Below are 25,160 nucleotides of genomic sequence, written 5' to 3' on the forward strand. Positions count from 1 at the left end.
GGCTGGTGACACACCGCTGGGGCCAGGTGGTAGCTACCGCGATATGGGTGCCATACAATGGCAATGGCCATCTGGCAAACATCAACAGTGCACAGTACCCACATGGTCAATGGCACATCATTGTGCGCACAATGCTAATGTTCCATTTACTCCGCTGGTGACTACGCATGCCATGTTTGTGTGTGTGATTTCGTAGATTGGTCTGTACTCCCTCACATGTCACTTATGAATTTGATGGTCGTGTAGGCAGGACAGTGTTGTTCTGGACTCTACAATATGTACACATGTCAATGTGTGGAGGTGCAGTGAGAATCACAGCAATGCTCGTCTCAATGAATGATGATCTATTTTGCATGGCCTCTCATGTCTGCTCATGCACACATTCATCATTCCTGCGCCGACTGTGGTCATTGTGTGGTGGATGTGTGCCAGGTTGAAATGATGCATGAAGGTGTGACAGGTACAGAAGCTGGGTAGGAGACAGTGGGGTTGATTTGTTACACATATGCTGGATGCTATACTCCCAGGTGTGCCCATGTGAAATGTGGCCGTATCCCTATGTGCATTCACATTGACCAAGGTGGTGTTTGGGGTACTTGTTCTGTGTAAGTTGACAGGTGTGCCCTTTGTGTAGCTGAAGGTGTCCCTACACGTAAGCTGGTCTGTAACTCAATTTTGATGGCATTCATTGTTGTTGTTGTGTCCTCCAGAACGTGAGATGCTGTGCCCATCTCATGATGTACTGCATTGACATGTGTCCACTTTCATCTCAACTAGGAGGGGGCCAAATCTGATTCGTCACTCGACAGTGCTGGAGGACATGGAGAATGTGGCGATCATCCTGAAATGCCTTCTGGATAGAGCCACCCTAAAGACTCTTTATGATATGTTGGAGCCCCACCTGCAGCCTCGCCGGACATATCCAACAGCTTTCCCCCCAACTTATAAGGTGATGGCGGCCCTGCATTTTTTTGCCACTAAATCATTTCAAGAGACAGTGGCCAGCGCTGGTGGGATGTCACAACCGATGTTCAGCATGGTGCTGCGTGATGTTCTGTCCGCCATGATGATATACAAGGACAGATATATACATTTCCCCAGGGGTGCTGAATTGCCAGCTGTGAAGGGAGACTTCTATCCCCTTGGACACATCCCCCAAGTTGTTGGGGCCATTGATTGCACCCATGTCGGGCTTGTACCACCACAGGCAAGTGAGCACATTTACAGGAATCGCAAACATTACCACTCCATAAATGTGCAAGTGGTGTGCCTGGCAGATATGATCATCTCCCACGTGTGTGCCAAATTCCCAGGCTAGCCACATGACTCCTACATCCTGCGGAACAGCATTGTGCCCCAGCTGATGGCTAATCTGATTCCCATGCATGCATGGATTGTGGGTGAGTATCCCTAGTCGTATGGTGTGCTGTGTGTGTGACCTGCTGCCCTGTTCCTCAGCGACCTTGCAATGTCTATTTGTATTTGTCATACCTAGGTGACTCTGCATATCCCAACCGTCCCTGGTTGCTGAGCCCACTTGACGAATCCCAGGACCCCGCTGAAGTCCACTACAATGAGGCCCATGGGAGGACAAGTCATGTGGTGGAGCGCACTTTTGGTCTGCTCAAGTCACGTTTCCGCTGCCTGGACAAGACCGGAGGTGCACTGGCATAGTCGCCCGAGAAGGTGTGTCAGATTGTGGTGGCATGCTGCATGCTCCACAACCTAGCCATTCGCAAGGTGATTCCCCTGCTCCTGGATGATGATGAGGACCCAAGGCCCCAGCCTGCAAACCAACCCGTGTCCAGTGATGAGGACAGTGGAGAGGAGGAAGGTGTTGACTTGCGTGAACAGCTCATCACCCGCTACTTCACTTGAAGGTGGGTGACAATGTACAGCATACCCATTGTCTGCTGATATTGCTGTTGTCGTGAAGGGGTATGTGAGAATTGTGACATCAGCCAGTTGTAGACTCAGCAGTGGTTGGCAATGTTTCTGGGACAGGTCATTTTGGAACATCTACAGGACGTGTATGTTGACACTTGTTGCCCATTGTGATGTGTGCATGTTGGGTTAACTTGATGGTAGGTGTTGTGTGATGTCTGAGATGCCACACCCATACCAGTGAATGTTGTTCTGTTGTGTTTCCCTAGGTGCCTTGAACTTCTCCTTGCCTACATACAGTCCATACTCTTGGTACATTGTGATCATGTTGAAGACTGTACATCCTGCAATAAAGACGGAGCAGACACGACAACATGTGTGTAAGGACTTTTTATGTACAATGTTGACATGTGAGGGGGGTGTACATTTCCATTGAGGTGGTGGTGGAGCAGTGAGTTGACAGTTGTGGTAAATGAGATAGTCGAGTAGTTACCACATTGATTTGGTGACCCAGCCCAACAGACAGATGCCATTCACAATGCAGTGCGGGGAAGGACAGTCCATAAAGTCAATGCAGTGGTGAAGAGGGATGCCATCAGGGCTGGCTCCGTGACTGGTGTTTGGCAGGTGCTTTGCCTCCTGATACTCCCAGGGTCTTCTTAGGATGGCCCCTTTGTCGCTTAGGATGGCCCCTTTGTCGCTTGGCAGGATGGGGGCCTTTTGCAGGGCCAGTGGGGTCTGAGGACTCACCCCTCTCCGTGGGCGCAGGGGAGGATGGTGAACTGTCATCCTGCGGCCCACCAGAGGGAGGTGGAGGGGTTGGTTGTGGTGCAGGCCTGTCCCTCAGTACCAGCACTTGCTGACCCAAGAGGTCCACGATTTGTCCCATGCGGGTGACGATGGACCTCATCAGCAGGATGAGCTTGCGTAACAGTTCGTCCGACCGGCCCGTTTGTTCCTGGGCCTGTTCATATGCGCCAAGGACTCTGGTGATGTGTTCCAGGGATTGGGTCCCAGCCTCCTGGTGTCTGTGGGTGACCCTGCCCCTCCCACCTACCCTGCTGCCATGGACCTGTTGCCTCACCACTGTGGGCACCCGCATCCTCTCCCTGCCCTCCTCAGTCGGTGTTGTGGGGTGTCATCCTCTGAGACAGGGAGGGTGTTTCAGGCAGCACTGGTGGTGGTGGTGGTGGTGGCGGTAGCCGCACAGGCCATAACAGCAGGGGTCTGCAGTGAAGATGTTATTGCCGCAGATGTGGTGGTGGGACGATGGGGTCCTGAGACCTGTTGCTCCCTGGTACACCAGATGGGCCGGCTTCGAGCTCATCGTCCGTGGAATCCTGGGAGTCAACATCCGAGAGTCCATGTACCGGGGGGGAGACTGGCTCTGCAGGTTGCTGGTGTTGTCCTCTGCAGTGAGTTCTTGGTCACCTGTGGATCAGATGGAAAATGGTCATTGTAGTGCACCCCGCATGCTTTGTGTTAGTTGTGTGTCATTCACTGTTTATACACTAAAAAATTGACTGATCATCACATTGTTTCCTATGTGCACTACTGTGCCTCCTGACATGAAGCAGTGGTACATGCATTACTTGTCCATGGTGTGAGGTGTCAATGCATACCATGCGAGCAGTCCATAATTTATGTTTACAGGGACCTGTTGCCATCTAGGGACTGGCACAACATGTTTCTCATTGTGGACTCTTAGTTGATTTATCTGACCGGGCAGACGTCACATCTGGCCATGGACTGGCCATTGTCATCTCCTGCATACCTTTGTCCTGTCATGTGCATATCTTGATTTATACCACCACACATGCTTTATTATTTCTCGAATGGTCCTTGTTGCACTGGCCCCATGGCGATGCACATGTCAAGAGGTGCTGTGCATGATTGTGCCCTGACTTTCTTCTACATGTGCATTGGTGTGTCACACTTTGGCAGCTGTGACAGTTTCCTTAGCTTACCTGTGTGCACACTATGCGTGGCAACGGGGTTGGTGTGCATAGTTGTGCAATGAGAGGGCTGGTGTTATCATATGGCACCATTTCTTCTGTGACAAATGTGGGGGTGGACGTACTGGCTACTTGCCTGTTACGTACTCAGCTTTGGGTTTGTGATGTGGCACATCTGTGTGTGCATGGTGGAGGCTTACATCCTGCTCAGTGGTGTCATAAGACAGAATGATATGTCTACCTACCTGTAGGTTTGTTTGGTGTACTGCAATGGCTTCCAACTACTTCTGGGGGGGGGGGGGGTGCTCCATCCTGCTCAGGTGTGGGACAGAGGGAATGGTGGGAGTAGTAGTGCAGGCCTCCCACCCACAAACACCCTCCCAGGGAAGATGGCTACCTACCTGTAAGTTTGTTTGGTGTACTGCAATGGCTTCCAACTGCTTCTGGGTGGGGGAGTGCTCCATCCTGCTCAGGTGTGGGACAGAGGGAACGGTGGGAGTAGTGGTACAGGCATCCCACCCACAAACACCCTCCCAGGGAAGATGGCTACCTATCTGTTAGTTTGATGAGGGTAATGTAATGACTGACATATGCTTCTGGGTGGGGTGGGGGGGTGCTCCATCCTGCTGAGGTTTGGGGCAGGGGGAATGGTGGGAGTAGTGGTACAGGCCTCCCACCCACAAACACCCTCCCAGGGTAGATGCCTACCTACCTGTAAGTTTGTTTGGTGCACTGCAATGGCTTCCAACTGCTTCGGGTTGGGTGGGGTGAGGGTTCCATCTTGCTAGGCTGTGGGACAGGGGGCATGGTGGGAGTTGTAGTGCTGGCTGCCTGTACACATGCCCCCATGGTAATGTTGGTAGCTATGTTTGGGGTGAATGGGAGTGGGTGAATGTTGGATCTGTGGGACATATTTTTGTGAGTGTGTGGTGCAGAGGGATGGAATTTGTCCTAGGTGGTGTAGCTTTGTCGTTGTGCAAGACAGTACATAGCAGAGTGGTGGTAGTCATTTGTTTGTACTTACCAGCCTCCACTCCCCCGGCTACTCCTGTGAGACTCTCTGGATGCAGTATGGCAAGCACCTTCTCCTCCCATGGTGTGTATGGTTTTGGTGGAATGTGAGGGCCACCACCAGTCCTCTGAGCCAGCTCACAGTTCTTGCTTCTCCTCTCCTTGACAACCCTCTTCAGATCATGCCACCGCTTCATGATCTCCTTTTTGGATCTTGGGGTGGTCCCTACTGCATTGACCCTTTGGACTATCCTTGCCCACATATGTGTCCTTGTGGCTAATGGTGTCTGTTGGACCAGGCTACCAAACAGTTGTGGTTCCACTCTGACTATCTCATCTACCATGACTGTCAACTCACTCTCTGTGAATTTGGGCATTTTATGTGTTGCCATGGTGTGTGGTGTGCAAAGTGGTTGTGGGTACAGGAGTGTGAGTGGTGGGTGTGGTTGTGATGTGTATGGTGTGTGATATGCAGGGGCATTAGTAGTGCAGGTGTGGAAGTGGTTGTGGTGCTGTGTGTGGTGTGGCTAGTGATGTTGTGTTCTTTGCCTCTCCTTTAAGCTGGAGTGTGTGTCCCTTCTCTCCTGGAGTATTGCAAAGGAGTGTGGTCAGGGAAGGGGCTGGTTTTATTCTCAGCTATGTGGGGGTGTCCAAATGGGGTATTGCTGTCAGGTGTTTTGTCCTGGGAATTGCATTTTACTTTTTGCCATCTGGTTGTGTTATTGGGGTGTGTTTTGTGTATTTGTGGGGGCATGGCTAGTTTGCTGTGTGCTCTTTTTGGCCTTATTGTGGGTTTTTTGCTTCGTCCGTCATATTTTTCACGGATCGTCCGCAGTGGTGGCTATGCTACAGCTCTTCCACTGGCTCTCCCATTCATCCCAGTGTGCGACCGCAGCGGTCGGAAACACCGGTACGTACCGCGGGACCATCGGGAATATCCTAATTTCCCGTGCGGTGTCTCTCCTCTATGCTTGCGGCGGGTTGGTGTATTTGCGCTGCGTATCCGACTGCCACGGACGGATTTTGACCATCACCGCCAGCTACGGGTGGTTTTTCTTGGCCCCCGTTCCGCAACGGTCGGTGTTTTTGGGCGGATGTTCCTAATTTGGACGCCGGTTTTTCCACGGTGCAGGCGGGTGGTTGTTTTCTGCTTCCATGGCGGTCGGGGTGGTTTTCCGACCGCCATCCTAATGGGCCCCATCGAGTGGCCATGTGTCATTATGCAATGCCCATCTCTAAACTGGCTGCAATGGACCCTGTCATGTTTGGTATCAAACATGTTGGACTCATCCCCCACATACTCCCACACCTTAAACAGTGTGGGGGTATGATTTCATGCACTGCAAAGCTCCTCCGGGAGGCCCTGAGTGATCCCGGTGCCAGTCTTCTAGACACAGACAGAAAACTATGGCTACTGCCGACCAGAAACATGATTCTGCCCTCCTGCTGCTGAGCCAAGCTCGAGCAGGGAAAAGCAGGACAATAGGTATTTTGTCACAGGGAGGCTTGACCACCTTGCAGACAGGACTCTTAATTCTTAGCAGCTTGAGGTGGTTGGCCGATGGTGCAGATCTCCATCTTCGTTCTAATAGTCTTAAGGATCTTCTGTCCTCATTGAGTCTTCCATCGTACCAGGGTATTGAGTCTTTTATGGAGACTCTCTTCAGTTGTAGGGGGGCGACCTTCTCTAATACCATGTTCATGGAATTGAAGTAGTGATCGGTGAGATCTTGGACATTGGATAGTCCTACTGGGGGAAGAAGGATGTTGGAGCATGCAGTTGTGATTAGGTCAACATTGATATTTTTCATATCCCTCTTCCATATTTTAAATCTTGTAGGTTGAACAGAATTACGTTTTACTCTTTCATTGATGAAGAAGGTGATGATGTGATGGTCGGACCGGTCACTGGAGTGGGAATAGTAATTTTAACCCCTCCCCTATCCCACACTTTCCCTACTGTTGCACTCTCTGGAGTGGGAATAGTAGTTTTATCCCCTACGCTATCCAACTTTTTCCCTACTGTTATAGTTAATGTAGTGTAAAATAGTTTTTTTTTACAAATAAATATTAATTTTAATATTTTAATTTATTATATTTATATTTTATATTTATATTTATATTACAGGTTCATGAATATATATATATATATATATATATATGTATTTATAATATTTATTATGTTTCTAACATTTTAGAATTAAATAAAATAATTATGTATTAATACTTCTAAGTTAATATATATATATATATATATAATTTGTTTTAAATATTAATGTTTAATTTTTTTAATATCACATTTCTTATTTATCATTTTTAACTTTTTAAAATAATTCTATGTTTTTATTAATTGCATTTATTATTTAATTAATTTTATATTATTTTTAAGATATTTTAAAAAAAAAAGATATTTTAAACAAAGATATTTTAAACGATATTTTGGTTTCGATATTTTTGTACTTATCTTTATAGAGATAGGATGTCGATATTCTGTCCATCGATATTCTGTACTCGATATTCTTGTAGGTCGATATTCGGTCCGTCGATATTCTGTCAGTGATCCCCTCAACGGCCCTTCTAAGAGCTTCAATCAACACAGCAGCTAGACTTATTACCGGCTCCAAAAGAAACTCTCACATGTCTCCGGACCTCAGATCCCTTAACTGGCTATCTTTTGAAGCCAGAATTCAACTAAGAATCGCATGACTGACGCATAAAGCCATCCATCACAACACCCCTAGCTATCTGGCACAAATGTATGCCTTCATGTGGTAACAGAGCTTCCAGAAGTGCCAGTAACCTTTTACTTAAACCACAAAGATTCTGCAAGAAGAAAACATACAATTGAGCCTTCTCGTAGATGGCGCCCAGGATCTGAAATGCTCTTCCCCCAGAAACTAGACTGAATACCTCCACTGCTTCCTTAATAAAAGAAGAGAAATCTCTTCTCATGGCCAAATTTACTTGAGCCAGGGTTACCGTGACTATACCATTCTTGTTTTGTATGGAGTTGTATGTTATTTACTACATGCACTCTGATACCCGCAAGGGTTTTGTTTACGCTATATAAAACCTTTAAAATGAATAAAAATAAAATAAATATCCTCCCCACTCTCCAGCCCTCCTGTGGGAGGGACCCCTGAATCGTTCCAACCCTTTTTTTAGGGTACTCAAGGGCTTACCGGTGGGTGGGTCCCTAGTTTCATTGTGGGACAAGATTCAGATCAAATACCACATCACTTTGACCATCTGGGTATTCTGGACCTCGCTGGACTTCACTTTGGAAACCGAGACTGTAACTGGGAAGACTCCTGCTGCTTCTGGACTTGTGGTCCTGCAAGCCTGCTGACACGTCTGTGCCTGTGCTCCATACAGGTTCTTCACAGGACCTGTGGGCATCCAAGGCACCCAAAAGAATCTCCTTTGGAGTGAAGGAGTCACTCCCCTGCATCTGCACAGCTGACCAGTCTGCTGATCCTGGGCTCCCTTGGACACCTGAAAGCCTCAGCAACACAGGTGGTGGTTCTGCAACTCCCTTGAGGCCTGCACTATCTTCTTCCCAAGGTTGAGGCCAGTATCCCTCATCGGAACCACTGGAACAGAACGCCTATGTGTCGTGTTGACTTGCTGTTGTTGTATCCACGGGTAGGAGATAATACATTGTGTTAGTGAGTGTTAATAATAAATAAATATTTGTATAACTACACTGTGTGGTTCGGGTAAAACAAGCTGCTTTACACTCCTTCTGGACTAAGCCTGAAGGCTGCTCTCCACAGCCACCACTTGGAGAGCTTTCTAAGGTTGTCTAAAACCACTAAAATCACCAAAAGGGTTCTCTGGATTAGTGCAGGGTGCTACACTTACATAAGTGAGCACCATATACTAAGCCAGCCTTTCACAGGTGGCAACCCTGGTTCATCCTCAGAAGGATCGGTGGTATGCTGATCTATCGGTGGTATGCTTATCTATCGGTGGTATGCTGATCTATCGGTGGTATGCTTGTCTATCGGTGGTATGCTTATCTATCGGTGGTATGCTTATCTATCGGTGGTATGCTCATCTATCGGTGGTATGCTTATCTATCGGTGGTATGCTTATCCATCGGGGGTATGCTTATCCATCGGTGGTATGCTCATCTATCGGTGGTATGCTGATCTATCGGTGGTATGCTTGTTTATCGGTGGTATGCTTATCTATCGGTGGTATGCTTATCTATCGGTGGTATGCTCATCTATCGGTGGTATGCTTATCTATCGGTGGTATGCTTATCTATCTGTGGTATGCTTATCTTTTTTCCTCAATTTTCAATTGCTGATGGAATTTAGTCTCCAATCAGATAATTTCTCTTTACTTGGAGACTTTTAGTTAGAATCCTCAACCGACAAAGACACCCAAGCTCTCTTAGAGATGGCATCAGATCTAGGTCTCAAACAACTTGTTAGTGATCCTACTCACCTAACCGGTCGCACTCTTGATGGACTTTTTTCAAATAATTCTGTCATCACTAATCTCAAAACTCTTCCTCTTAGCTGGTCTGATCACCGAGCCATATTTTTTAATTATAATATACCTTCTTCTCGACAAGCCGTTATTAAGTCAGCTAAAACTGTCTCCAGCAGAGCATGGCATAAAATAGACACGGCAACATGAACTCACCATCTTGTACAGAGTCACCCTGATAATCTCCCTTGATGCCAATTCCTCAGTCTCTGCATATACTCTCTGGCTCGAATCTACCTTCTATCACTCAGAGGAGAACCTTTGGTCCCTTGGTTTTCTGAAGCTCTAAGACAGGAAAAACAAGCCTGCCGGAGGCAAGAAAGACGCTGGCGCAAACATTACACCAACACTGATAAACAGCTTTAGAAAGCGGGACTAGCCAAGCATAAAACCCAAAGAAAAAAGTCTATATTATACTCAAGCAATTGAGAATGCTTCCATCTCCAATGAAGAACTATTTCAAATACTCACAAAGCTTACGTCGGTCCCAAAAAACAAATAAACCATTCATGCATTCATAGTCAAAAATTCTGCGACTCCTTAGGCTTGACTTCAAAGTTAAGGCCCACCAAATTGTTAACATATTTCACAAATCTAAAAATATTACTGAGATGAGTTGTCAGGAAGCAATTGGCTACCCCCACTTTCGATTTTTACACCCACCTCTCTGAATCAAATAGCCACTCTCCTTCTAGCTGCCAATTCAGGCTCTCCGGATGACCCATGTCCCCCAAGAATCTTAAAACTTGTACAGCCTATTGCCACCTACATATCCTCTATGTTCAGTCAAATGTTCTCACAAGGGATGTTTCCCAACATTGTGGAAACAAGCTTGTATCCTTCCTCTAATGAAAAAGGCATCAATGATCCTGCCAATTATCGTCCCATTTCTAGCCAGCGAACATCTTCGAAAAAATGATCAATGCAGAACTATCTAATTTCCTTCTTGATAACCATCAGTTAGACCCCAGTTGGTTTGGGTTTAGAGCAGACCACTGTACTGAGACTGCATTGATAAAAACTACTGAAGAAATACGAACCTCACTGGATATTTGGGGTCAGCGGCCCTCATTTTATTGGACCTTTCCGCAGCGTTCGACGCGGTGGACCATGGGCTTCTGGTCCACTGTCTGAACGCCAAAGGAGTCAAAGATAAGGCCTTTGTGTAGGAGAGTAGGATCTGCTTCTTATAGTTACTCCACTTTTTCTGGTCTTTCACTGTTTTCGACTTAGATTGACTGGGATTCTGCTATCCAGGACCCCAGTCTAGCTGCGTTCTCCTCTAAATTGATTGCATGTGCTTTAGGTACACTCCAGATTGGATTCTGGGGTACCCTTATCAGTCCCTAGTATATGGTATACTATGTACCCAGGGCATACGTACCCCAGAGGCCTCCCAGGGGCTGCAGCATGTATTACGCCACCCCTGGGAGACCATTCAAACTGACACCACAGGTCTGCTACCTCAAACTGTGTAAGGTGTTGCATGCACCCCTTACAGAGGTACAGGTTCACTATATCTATTCTAAATCACTGCACATGTAAACCTATCAGTCACCTCTATGGCAGGCCTTATCAATCCTGAAGGCAGGGTGCTGGGTTTTATGTGAGATGGTGCACCTGCATCAGCAGAGCCCCTCTGCAGCCTTCAGAACCTATTTTCAGGGGTTGTTTGTGATGCAGTCAACCATATATATTTAAGTGCATTATAACCTCGCGGTAAATGCTAACTTTAAAACGGCTGCCTAGAAACATGTCGGGTTTGATGTCAAACACCTTGGAAACATACCTCTCCAACAGTAACTGGTGGGGTAGGTATGATTCCACCCTTCTAGAGGGACATATGTGACACACCGGGCTACCCGGTACCAGCTTTCTCGACCTGGGCATCACAAAATGGATGCTGCCAGCCACAGACACGAGTCAGCCCTCCTGCTGCTAAGCCAAGCTCGAGCGGGAGAAGGCTTGACAATAGGCTTCCTGTCACAGGGAGGTGTGACCACTACCCAGACAGGATTTCGTGTATTGGGGCTTGGTGGGTGCACTCTGAGAGTGCTTTGAAGTCTGCACTGGGGGCACATTTGGTGTCCCTGTGCATAGTCCAGCTCAAACCGGTTGCAGGAGCCATTTGCTCCTGCTCTGGCGTGAAACTGGACAAAGGACATGGGTGTAGCCACCCCTCTGTCCTGACCCTCCCATAGGTGGGTCCCTAGAGTTTGTCCCACCCCTTCCTTGGGTATAAAGTAGGAACCCCTGACTACAGGACTTTATATTTTACCTGGACTAAACTCTGCTACAGAAACCAAGTACTTCGACAATCTACACTACGCTGGATGACTGAAGAATCTCCCTTGGAGTAAAGGAGTTACTCCCCTGCAAGGGAGGCACCTTTAACGCATCTGACCGGTTTGCATCTCCCGAGCTCCTGAGGACTCCAAAGATTTCTGCAACACAAGAGGTGGGTTCCCGAGCGTCTCTGAGGTCGATCTGCTCTCTCAGCAATTCTGAGACCAGTATCCCTCGTGGGAACCGTGTAACCTGAACCCCTGTGCACTGTGTACTTTTGCAGCAGCATATGCATATGCTTTTTGACGATCCCTGAGGCTGTGGTTTGGGTTACATGTAGTCCTGACCCCGAGCGGTAATTGCACTGAAGATTTCCGGCCTATACTCCACGAGTGTTCCGTGGGCTGGTATTTCGTGATTCATCTCGAAGTCCCTTCGCGATCCCTGGTCCGTTGGCCTGTGGGCCCATGCTTGGATTCCACCGGACACTTTTCATCTTCCCGGTAGCAGCACTTTTCCACATCACGCCATTGAAAACGACAAAGGTTCCCGACAAAGGTTCCCGACATCACTTGACCCCTATGCACCAGGCTCCTCTGGGATAGGTAACACGGGTATCTCGGTACCCTCAAGGGTGCTGGCCTTAGAACCTTCTATGTTTAACTGGGTTTGCTTAAAGTCCTCTCCTAAGTGTTCTTAATCTTTAAAATTCCAACCGCGACTTTCCCATAGGACTGTACGGAGCTCGTGGCTGTGTTCTCACACGGCACGCGTCCCCCGTCGGCCCCCTGTGTCACTACCTTGGGTGGTTCCTTGGGGTCCTAGCAATTCTACATGCTCTAGGCACTGTGTCTCATCAAGTCGTGGTTGTTATACCACTTTCTTAGTATATGGTTTGGTCTCCCCCTGGAGCCCACTGTGTATACTGTCGTTCTAGTGATTTAATATTGTGTGCTTTGTGCTCTAATCTCATAAAGAGGTTAGTAGAGAGTGTTTAGTAATAAATACATATATTTTATATATTCCTTGTGTGGTTCTCCTTTCATTTGGTCATTCAGGAGGTTATAATCTGGTAAACCAAGCTTCTTTACATTCCTTCAAGACTTAGCCTGAAGGCTGCTCTCCATAGCTACCACTAGGATAGCTATCAATAAAGGTTGTCTTTAAACCTATCATCAATAAGGGTTGTTTGCACTGGTGCAAGGTGCCCACTATAACCACTGGACAGCATATACCAGGCCAACTTCTCACACCGTGCACTTTTGTCGTCCTTTCTTTCCGGAAGAGCCCAAACTCTGAACTTGGGCCATTTTAAATCCTTACCTTTCGCACTGCCTTGTGGGGTCCCCCAGGGCGCCTCGCTGAGCCCTATTTAATATATATGTCTCTGAATTGGCCTCCTTGATTAAAAGCTTCAACTCAAGTCCCACCTCCTCTGCTGATGACACCCATTATCAACAGTGGATAAAGATGCCTCCGGCTCCTCAAGATTACATGACTGTATGGTTGTGGGCACAGGCGATGGCGTGCGCTGACATTGCCTTTATGGGTTTTGACAATGTTATGCCGGCACGGGTGATGGCGTACGTTGACATTGCATTTATGGGTCTTGACAATGTTATGCGGGCACGGGTGATGGCGTAGGTTAACATTGCGTTTATGGATCTTGACATTCTTATGTGGGCACAGGTGATGGCGTAGGTTGACATTGCGTTTATGGGTCTTGACATTCTTATGCGGGCTCGGGTGATGACATAGGTTGACATAGCGTTTTATGGGTCTTGACATTCTTATACGGGCACGGGTGATGGCATAGGTTGACATGGTGTTTATGGATCTTAACATTCTTATGCAGGCACGGGTGGTGGAATACACTGACATTGCGTTTATGGGTCTTGACATTGTTATGCGGGCAAGGGTGGTGGCATACGCTGACATTACGTTTATGGGTTTTGACATTGTTATGCGGTCACAGGTGGTGGCACACGTTGACATTGCGTTTATGGGTTTTGACATTGTTATGCAGGCACGGTGGTGGAACACGTTGAAATTGCATTTATGGGTTTTGACATTGTTATGCGGGCACGGGTGGTGGCACACGTTGACATTGCATTTATGGATTTTGACATTGTTATGAGGGCATGGGTGGTAGCACGGGTTGACATTGTGTTTATGGGTTTTTACATTGTTATGCGGGCACGGGTGGTGGCACACGTTGACATTGCATGTATGGGTTTTGACATTGTTATGCGGGCACAGGTGGTGGCATATGTTGACATTGCATGTATGGGTTTTGACATTGTTATGCTGACACAGGTGGTGGCATACGTTGACATTGCATGTATGGGTTTTTATGGGTTTTGACATTGTCATGCGGGCACAGGTGATGGCATACTTTGACATTGCATTTATGGGTTTTGCTGTTGTCATGCCTGCACCTATCATGGTATACATTGACGTCATATTCACCCATTCCAGCATTTGTTTGTTTGTTTATTTATGTGGGTTTTATATAGTGATGACCTCCCCACTGTGGCAAAGAAGCACTTAACAGCTGACAGACTTTGTGGGAGATGGACACTGAACTAGGGGCCATATGTAGGTAGAACAGAATTTGCGATTCTGAAATTGCGATTTTTCACGAATCGCATTTTCAGAATCGCAAATTCCGATGTAGGTATTTTTTCGCAAATATTTTGCGATTCCCAAAAGTTCGCAGAATTATTTAGCGATTACCCAAATTGCGATTCCTTGAATGCGAGAACGCAATTAAGGAATCGCAAATCTGGGAATCTGCAATTCAGGTGCAGAATGATGACATCACACCCAGGAAGTGTGACTGCCCATGCTGCACCTGATTGCCAGCAGCTGTGTTTGAGCCAGTAGCTGTGTGAGAGCCTGTGTGGAGAGGAGAACAGTTGTGCTCAGCTACTGGAAGCAAGCCAAATGGAGTCCCAGGGGCCAGAGAAGCAGCAGGAGGAACCACCAAGGAAAAAGAAACAGAAATTCAGCGAAAGGGAGCTGGAGGTCCTCACCCAGGACGTTGTCAGCAGCCATGATCTCCTGTTTGGCAAAAGTTCCCTACGTGTGCCAGAGGCCAGAAAAGGAAAAATATGGAGTGACCTCCAGGAAAAAGTTAATTCCATTGGCGTCACACATCGCACAGTCGAAGACCTCAGAAAAAGGTGGTACGATATGCGGCAAAGGTCAAAGGAGAGGGTGGCTACAAGAATGGCTGAGGCCAAAAAAAAAACGGTGGTGGGCCGTCCACAGCAACAGAACCGACGCCCCTGGAGGAGCTGGTGGAGGGCACACTGCAGCCTGAGAGTGTGAGTGGAGTGGCTGACCTGTACAGCTCCGAACACACAGACAGCAGACAAGGTAAGATGCATGGCAAAACCCCCTGATACATCCCCAACCCACCAACAACCCCCAAAAGGCTACCTGACCGCAACTCCAGTACATGTCAAACAGCACACCCAGAAATGCATTATGGGAAATGTAGTCACAAGCATTGATTACTGGGCCAGTGAGACACATCCAGGTGGAATAGGGAGGACTCCATCATGCAAATATGGAAACAGACAGATAGTACCCATGTGAATTGTATTGTGTAAACTATAATGCATTACAAATCCGAGACAAGACACAGAAATAATGTGTGCCATTCAATTCACAGCACCACCACCAACACAGGAAATCGTGCCTGAATGTGAGGAAACTGCTGAAATGGAGGACGAGGCAGGGCAGGAGGAGCAGGGCGAAGCCAGAACTTCAGACTCTGCACCATGCAGGCGGCGCAACATTGTGTCACCACTGCCACTGTTGGAGGCACAGGCACCAGACACAGCAGCAGAGCAACAGCCAGTGCACAGGCAGCATGCAGGACAGCAGCCAACACAGTCCCCTGAACACTCCAGAGTAGGGAGAGGGATGAGACGCAGGGCACGCCTGTCCACCAGCACTGCTCCTGCCGAAGAGGACATGGTGTTCTTTGGGCCTTGAGGGCAGCATACTCAAACAACAGCGTCTGCAAGTGAAGGGTATACGGTCAAATCAGCGGCAACTGGCTGCACACAACCACAATATGACCGAGTTGAGGGCTGGTGTAATGGCCATGACTGGTGCTTTGGAGGGACTGTGCAGGGAGATTATGAGGGACAGGGCAGCCCGGCGCAAGGAGAGACATCGCCTCCACACACGGCTGGACTTGTACACGAGATCAGTCAACCGCCAGTCAACCACCACATCCCTGCTGGCCAGAAGATGTGTCAGCATGCAGCACGAGATGGCCCACTGCTGCCAGGACGTTGGCAGTGTCCTGGTGCAGGTAACACATGCGGTGGACCAGATGCGCGCAGCTGCCACATTTGGCATAGGCACACTTAGTGCAATGGACACAGACAAACAGTCCAGCAGGAGCAGCATCACTCCCCCAATTCCACAGGACAGACGCCGGAGTGCACGCCAGGGCAGAGTGAATGATGACTCCAGGGAGGGCACTGCGCAGACACAGCGAGGGGCAACAGGGCATGCACGTAGGAGGTGAAGGGACACCAGGGACTAATGGCCATGTGTGACGCAACACAGTCCATACTGACTCAGTGGCTGATGGCAGTTATTGCACTGTGACACAAACATGTGCAAGCACAAACTATGAAGTCACGATGTAAGAGAGATGTATTCCTGCAACTGAGGAAATAAACATCACTGTCAAACACCATTCAGTGGCATCGTGTCCTCATTACTCACTTAGAAGTAGTTCTGTGTGATCTCATCTCGTCTCATGCGCCCGGCAGCCGCACTGGCCCCACCTGCTGGTCCGCGATGTGGAGCTGGTCCCTCCTCATCTGATGATTCAGAGTCTGTCAGATCCACTGGGGTGCCTTTTTTGGTAGCGATGTTGTGTAGCATTGCACAGGCAACCACAATTTTGCAACATGTCTCAGGGCTGTACTGTAGTGCACCTCCATTCTTATGGAGGCATCGGAAACGGCTCTTTAGGATTCGAAAGGTCCTCTCAATGGCACAGTGTGTAGCTCTGTGTGCGCTGTTGTACCTCCTCTCACCTGCAGTTGCCGGATTCAAGTAGATTCATGTTCAATACTGTCCTGCCACTGCATCACTCTACTGGTTCTGTGTCTGTATGGCATGCATTTACCTAGCAAGTAGCCCTCTCCAAATTCGCCATTTGTGAGTCTGCGATGTAATGCACAGTGGCGAAACATGAATGAGTCGTGTGTGCTTCCTGGGTATTTGGCCACAATAACAGTGATTATATGTTGGGCATTGCACACTACCTGAATGTTCAGGGAATGATATGACTTTCTGTTCCGAAAAACATACTCATTCTGTGATGGGGGTGAGATTGCGACTAAGCCTGGGCAAAGCACTACGCTACGCTCGCGTAGTTTGCGAAGTTTGCGCTACTTCGCACTACGCGAATTGCACGTAGCACAGTGCAAACACGCATAGCGTAGTGTTGCGTAGTGCAGCGGTCATTTTTTGCTTGCTCGCGGTCCTCAACGTCAAGTTGGCGACCGCGAGCAAGCAAAATGACATCTCGGCGAGACTTTTTCCTCGTTGGCGATCAGTAACATCAAGTTGGCGATCGCGAGCGTGGAAAATACACCTCCCGGCGAGATTCTCAACGCGGGGAGGTCAGGTTTCTCATTGTGAGTGGTCGCGTATGCTCGCAACCGCTCGCGATGAGAAACTACCAGTCCGCGTTGAGAAAGCTGCAGCTCAAGTAAAAATCTACTCGAGCGGCAGAAGAATACAGCTCGCACTGTGCAAGATGCCGTTTTCAATGATTGCACAGTGCCGGATGCTTGTCCGCACTGTGCAATCATTGAAAATGGCATCTTGCACAGTGCAAACAGGGTACTACGCAGTTCGTGAAGTGCTACGCGTAGCTCGCGTAGTGCAAAGCGCACTTTGCGTAGCTTCACGTAGCGCTACTTCGCGAACTATGCCCAGGGTTGATTGCGACATGGGTCCCATCTATGCAGCCAATGACATGGGGGAATTAGGCAATTTGGTAAAATTCCTGCTTGGTCTGATCTAGTGCCTGTTGTGTGCTTGGAAATTGTATGTGGTGATGCAGCCTCTGTACCATAGCATCAAGGAAAGCGCGGAGGAAGCGCGAAAGTGCACTTTGCGAGACACCTCCTGCTGTGGCAATGACCCCCTGAAAACTCCCTGATGCCAGGAGGTGCAGTGAGCACAGGACCTGAACATGGGTGGAAATGGTGTGTGCCCTGCGTGTGGGGTGTTCAAGTATGGGTGTCAGCTCCTCTATTAAATCCACGATGCTGTCTGGGTGCAGCCTGTAGTTCACATGGATTTCCTCCTCGGTCAGTTGGAAGAGGGTGATGCGTGCTCTGTAGATCCTTTCCTGGCGTCTCCTTCTCTGTGTGGCATCCCTGATTCGCAGCCTCCTGGCTATCACGTACAGGCCAGCCATGGTGGGAAGTCCCAGTGGCATTGTGGGTCTGTTTAAATAGGTTGCACACGGTTACCACCTGCTCAGAGTTGGTGGTAATTGAGAAGTGCAAATTTGCGATTTTCGAGGATTCGCTAATTGCGATTTTTCCCTACATATATTTTTGCGCATTTGCAATGTGCGAGATCGGTAATAGCGATTTTCGCAGTTGATGTGACGCAGACTGCGATTACGCTCAATAATTCGCAGAATCTGCGTCACGCAAAAATGCTAATCGCTAAATTAGCGATTAGCATTTTTGAGCAGCGGAAACCTTTCCTACATAGGAACGGTCTGTTTTGCGATCGCAAACACCCAGATTCTTGTGAATCGCAGTGTTTGCGATCGCAAAAGTGCTTCCTACATATGGCCCTCTGACTCTATTTTACAAAATGACATCATGAAAGAGCACATAAAAGAAGATATTAGATAATCCTAGCGTAACCGGGTGTTTAGGATTCAAAATGAGCTTAGATTTGCTTTTTGTAGTTGTAACGATGGAGCATGAGCTGTTGTCCTATTAGAAGCCCTTATTCAAGGAATTGAATGAAATGAAAGTTATTAAGAGGAACCCCAAAGGGCTTCCCGGCGCTGGAAACATAAATATGAGAACATAAAAGTGGAGAGACCAAAGAATTCTGCCAACACGAGCTAGGAAAACTCTAAAGCTCGGCGGAGCAGCCACGTGTTCAACAACTTCCTCAGTTTACCATGGATAGAAATGCCCTCATACCTCTTGAAATAGAGGTGAAGGGGCTCCAGGAGCTGGCAGGTTTTATAAGAGGAGGAAACAAATGTTCAGCTGTGCGGTTTGTTGTATCTTTCACTTGTCACTTTTTCTCTGTTTCTCTTTTCAGAAAAGCCAAACTCCTTCATGCAGTCGCTTTATTCTGCTTTTCCGATGCTTCTCTGGTGTCTTGCTGACTTCTGTTTTGTCCTTCTGTCTTTAGGGGTGACCGCTGCCAGACCAGAGGCCCTCAAAACAAGCATTTGCAATGCAATAGGTCTCGCTTTAATAAAGGTTTTAGCTATTGGCGTTGCACATTATAATGCAATGCCAAGAGCTCAAGCTTGATGGGCCCTGAGAGTATGGACAGAGGGAGTCCGATAGGTTCAGATTGGCGTAGAAATGGAGTCTGCCCTGCAGTTGCGGGCCAGGTCCTTGTTCTATTTCCCCAAGCAGGGAAGACCATCAAGGTGGTGATTGGTCTACCCTGCGTTTTGGCTGGAAGGGGGTTGTGTTGGACCTGGCCCTTTTTGCAGGGTCATCCCTAAACTTTTTGCCTTCCTCCTATATTTTTTCTGACCTGTTGTTGGCTGTTTTATGACTCTGGGCACCTTACCACTGCTGATCAGTGCTAAGGTGCAAATGCTCTCCCTATGGTAAAATGTGTACATTGATTGGTGTCCATGTTTGGCTTATTTGGTTTACTATCAGCCCCTAGTAAAGTGCACCAGGAGTGCCAGGGCTTGTAAATACAAATGCTGCTGGTGGGCTTGCAGCGCTGGTTGTGCCACCCACAGAAGCGGCCTAGTAAAATGTGTCTAAGGTCTGCCACTGCAGAACCTGCGTGCAGTCTGGTACTGCCTAGTAACAGTAAAGGAGCAGGGCTGGGGAATTCCAGGAGACAGGCTGGCTGCCAGGTGGTGGGTAGAGAGATTACACCAGGATGGGTGGGAGGAGTACACCTTTGACTCTGAATAGACCTGTGCTCTGCCACCACAATGCCGGCTCCGCCCCCTGTGGAGCGGCTGATGTCTCTGCCCTGCTGCTGAAAGGAAAGAGCAGAGTCACCACAACAAAGTGCTCCAAAACTGGACTGAGCCAGGCCCAGGCCCCCAAGCGACAAAGAACAAAAGAATTGTGCTATAAAAGAAGGAGCCCTGCTCCTAAGAAATCAGATCCTGTTTGCGCCAAGAAGAAACTCTGCCTGAAGAGAAGGACCTGGGAAAGCTGCATGGAGGACGACTGTCTCTGACCTGTGAGACTGGCCTGTGGTGGGTGCCTTGCTGCAAGAAGGAGAGGAGGAAAAGAAATGAGAAGAAAAGACTTTGGTGAACTTGCCCCCTGATCCGCAACCCAGGAACAGTGGGCGCTACCTGTCCCCAAGAAGAGGAGAAGCTGCTGGAGGCGATCCTGTGACGCTGACCCCTGAGGTCCTGTGTGCCCCTCATCTGAGCACCGCGACATCTGCCACCGGGGCTACTGCGAGCACCGCAAAGACCTGTCTACCTGGTCCAAGCACCGCAAGCATCTGCCCCCCGAGCCGTAGCTCGCACCGCAAAGAAGAGACTGGTTAGGCTCTGAGCGCCGAGCCTCTGCACCCCCCTGGCCGTGAAAGCCCCTGTAAGGACCTACGACGCACTGTGTGTCCTCCCCGTGAAGCTGCCAGCGCGACGCGCTGAAGAAATTGCCCCCCCGAGCTGCCCCTCCTGCTTCTCACCTCTGGTGCGTGTCCGGAAGCCTAGACGTGCCCCACGAAGCACCACCATCCTCTGACCTCCAGGGACAGCAACGCGACGTGGGACACCCCTCCCTGACTTCTGGAGCCGCCAGGACCTTTGCCCAACAAGAATTTCAAGGTACTGTGTGCAGCGCGCTTTTGTACGACCAGTCCGTTGCTTTGTTCGGACCGTACTAGCGCTTTGGACCCGCTACGCTGTTCACGCGTGAAGCGTGAGCTTCGGCAACCCTCGTAGCGGCCGTACGAAGCGATCCGGAGAGGTACGACTCGTCCCCCATTGAAAGTACAGTGCGTTGCTCACGCGAGAAGCGTGAGGTTTGGGAAGAGGCGTACCGAACGTGTACGACACGTACCTACGAGGGTACGGTCCATACGGTTCACGTCCCGAGTACGCGTGCTCACGCGAGAAGCGTGAGAAACGGCAAGAGACGTCCAAAACTTAGTACAAAGCGTACCGAAGGTGCTACAAAGCGCACAGAACCCCAAAGAAGCTTGTTTTGAAGAGAAAAGTGCCATTTTCAGAACTGTGGACTGCCTAAAAGCATTTAAAGTAACTGGAACCTTATTTAAGTGAAAGAACTGTATTTTGACATCCTGCTTGAAGAAATCTTTTATATAAAGAACTTTATTTTGATATAAATACAGCCTTATGTCTTTGTGTGGTGGGGTGGTGATTATTGTGTGGGACAACTTGAACGCTTAACCTAGTGCCCTCTGGAAATCTAGCCTGACTGCTCGCGCCACGTTACCTAGAGGGTGAGCAGGGGTTATTTTTAAAGAGGTAATCCTACGCCCTGACATAGAGGAAAGGGTCCCTGCTTGTCGCAAGTGCATACCTGCGCCAACCAGAGACCCCGGATTCTAACATATAGCCTCAAGGAGTCTTGTGCACATCACAAGGGTGGGATGTTATAGCCTCAGGTGGAGTGTCGTGCACATCACAAGAGTGGGATGTTATAGCCTCAGGTGTAGTGTGCTGCACATCACAAGGGTGGGATGTTATAGCCTCATGTGGAGTGTAATGCACATCACAAGGGTAGGATGGTATAGCCTCAGGTAGAGTGTGGTGCACATCACAAGTGTGGGATGTTTTAGCCTCTGGTGGAAGATTGTGCACATCACAAGGGTGGGATGTAATATCCTCAGGTGGAGGGTCGTGCACATCACAAGGGTGGAATGTTATAGCCTTAGGTGGAGGGTCGTGCTCATCACAAGGGTGGGATGTTATAGCGTCAGGTTGAGTGTGGTGCACATCACAAGGGTGGGATGTTATAGCGTCAGGTTGAGTGTGGTGCACATCACAAGGGTGAGATGTTATAGCCTCAGGTGGAGGGTCGTGCACATCACAAGTATGAGATGTTATGGCCTCAGGTGGAGGGTCATGCACATCACAAGGGTGGGATGTTATAGCCTCAGGTGGAGTGTCATGCACATCATAAGGTTGGGATGTTATAGCCTCAGGTGGGGTGTCGTGCACATCACGAGGTAGGGATGTTGTAGCCTCAAGTGGAGTGTCGTGCACATCACAAGTGTGGGATGTTATATCCTCAGGTGGCGTGTCATGCACATCACAAGGGTGGGATGTTATAGCCGCAGGTGGAGTGTCGTGCACATCACAAGGGTGGGATATTATAGCCTCAGGTGGAGTGTCGTGCACATCATAAGGTTGGGATGTTATAGCGTCAGGTTGAGTGTGGTGCACATCACAAGGGTGGGATGTTATAGCGTCAGGTTGAGTGTGGTGCACATCACAAGGGTGAGATGTTATAGCCTCAGGTGGAGGGTCGTGCACATCACAAGTATGAGATGTTATGGCCCAGGTGGAGGGTCATGCACATCACAAGGGTGGGATGTTACAGCCTCAGGTGGAGTGTCGTGCACATCATAAGGGTGGGATGTTACAGCCTCAGGTGGCGTGTCGTGCACATCACAAGTGGGATGTTATATCCTCAGGTGGCGTGTCGTGCACATCACAAGGGTGGGATGTTATAGCCTCAGGTGGAGTGTCGTGCACATCACAAGGGTGGGATATTATAGCCTCAGGTGGAGTGTGGTGCACATCACAAGGGTGGGATGTTGCAGCCTCAGGTGGAGTCTTGTGCACATCACAAGGGTGGGATGTTATAGCCTCAGGTGGCGTGTCATGCACATCACAAGGGTGGGATGTTATAGCCTCAGGTGGAGTCTTGTGCACATCACAAGGGTGGGATGTTATAGTCTCAGGTGGAGTGTAATGCACATCACAAGGGTGGGATGTTATAGCTTTATATTGCTCACAATAAAGAAAAAGGGGGAGAAGGTACAAACCCTACCTCATCCTTCTCATAGATTAAGTCAAACACACAAAACAGAAGGTAGGGTGAAAGAACGGCCTTAATCAAATGGCAATTGCTGTTAGCTTCAAGAAAGCACACATGTTTTGTGAAAACTGCCCTCACCCACAACAAGTTGTGGCATGCTTCATCATCGGGCTGCTACTAACGCCTCTGCGCCAACCAACGCTAGAGGCGGAGCAATAGGGAGGGGTAGACAGTACAACAATGATACAAACAAACAAAAAAAGGCAGGATCCTTTAGTGCAGAAAAGGTAAATTTAAAACTAACCCAGGGATATCTCTATAATAATTTTATTCCTGGATTCCCCAGTCAGATTAAAAAGGTATATATGTAAAGAGACTATAGACCAAATGGATGGTGGTGGAGTGAGTTAATTAAGAGCTCACCACCCCTCCATGCTGCATAACAGTCGACATGTTTCTGCCGATTCACAAATAAATCTTCGGCATTCCTCAGGACAAATTGGATCCCTATGCCCTTTTACCAGACCCCTGTTTCTTGCCACTTTCGTGGGTTATACTCCACCTTTCAGTCTGGAGTTCCTCTTGTAACTTACTGAAAAATAAAAATGTGAAAATTGAATTCCACATATAAAACAACAAAACAACAAAAATCTTTAACACATGTGCTTCTCGGACAAACAACAGCAATTGCCAACCACCTAATCGGTGTAGCCGGAAATATGATCTATGTGGTGCTCAATTCACCATCATAATTTAACAGGCAGACAGTGGCCATCCCAGTGGTGTATTCAAAACACACTATTTTGCGCTTGGTACCCACACTCAATTCTAAATATATTTTGTACATCACTAACAAGAAGTCACGCGCCGCAACACATGCGAGAAACATACTCCAACATCCCCACATGTATTCACGAGATGTACAGGTGTTACTATCCCCCTCATCATAGTCGGAGGTTCTTCAACATATTAGTGTAAGCTCATGCGATGTCCAGCCTATACTTTTGCTTACCAGAGTTTATTAAGCACGTTGCTAGACAAGGCACTGGAGTAGAGAGCGACCCTCTGTAGTCACACACTGCAGGAGGGAAAACCACAGAGTGTATTCAATGTTAAGGTTCGTAAGTTATAGCGACTGAGACACCTCCACACAGTCTCTCCTATACACCCGTCTGCATCATATAGTTACCACCAACCTCTTGTATTGTTCGTTATGACAAGTATATAGCATTACCCTCATTCACATCCCCTTTAAGAACCCTAAGGACTCTTGTGTGTTCGGCTGGATGCATATGTGCCCCCACACGTAATAAAAAAGGAGCAGGAATTCCCTTTCTACAATGAGGCTTCTCTGTACATGCTGCATAATAACGTACACTAGTCGTTTCCCTTAGATAACTATAGAATGGGTAAGGCTCGCTTCCCTAAGTCTCTTGGCAAATCCCCCTTACTTCGTCAAGAGTGGTGCGCCGCCTACCGACTCCGTCTCTCCTGGTGCCGCGACGGTGCTCTCTCTTCCAACTCCTCCGATATTTCACTTCCGCTCCCATATCACGTGATGCGTGCTAGTGACGGTGCGCGTAACACGTGATCGAGCGTCAGGGCTCGTAACCCCCTTATGTCTAGACCGCTACCTTCCAGGTAAAATCCAAAGTAATAAGCAAATGCCATTATGTACATAGACCTGTTGCCACGGAGTCTTCGCATTAGATTAGATTCACCTTACGGTGTGAGCTCATAAATTATCATGTTACTTAAATGTGAACACTAGTTGTTAGACAATGCCTTAGTGTATATCGGCCTATGCTCACGGGATAATAACACAGAAAGAGGTCATTTCGCCTCCGTGAGTAGGCTGATTAATCCTCTTATTTATTCCTGAGATATTATAACAAAAAACCCCTCCGCACACAATATTTAATAAAATATTTTTTAGGAAAATATATATATATTTTATATTGGTGCTTTTATTCGAACAGGGGCCCATCATCTGCCATTCCTGATCGTTATTGCCGGCATTACTTATCCTCAATCATCCCCCACAGATGAGAATATTACCCACAGTCCTGGGTCATTTTCTTCCTAGGGCAGACCACGGTATATCGTCATTAAGTCCAGTTTCATGACTTTTAGTGCGATATACCCACTTCTGCTCCCGTAGGAAGAGGAATTTTGAAGGGTCCCTAACTGAAGATGTAATAATGGGTTTATCCAATACAGTCCACAATATGTCCTGTGTTGTATGCCCTTTCTCTGCATAGTGTAACGTGAGGCG

The 25,160-nt window shown here is 48.2% G+C and overlaps 1 long non-coding RNA gene across 2 annotated transcripts in view; it reads right to left on the reverse strand.

The window, feature by feature from the left end:
- Positions 1 to 2,292: 2,292 nt before the first annotated feature.
- The window catches only part of LOC146863477 (uncharacterized), a 199,702-nt gene continuing 176,834 nt past the window's right edge, over positions 2,293 to 25,160 (reverse strand). For both annotated transcript variants that reach the window (XR_014978612.1, XR_014978613.1), the window contains one exon: positions 2,293 to 3,315. This is a non-coding gene — a long non-coding RNA (uncharacterized LOC146863477). The remainder of the gene's footprint in view (positions 3,316 to 25,160) is intronic.

Source organism: Triturus cristatus, chromosome 2_2 (genome assembly GCF_964204655.1).
Source record: "Triturus cristatus chromosome 2_2, aTriCri1.1, whole genome shotgun sequence".
Taxonomy (NCBI): domain Eukaryota; kingdom Metazoa; phylum Chordata; class Amphibia; order Caudata; family Salamandridae; genus Triturus; species Triturus cristatus.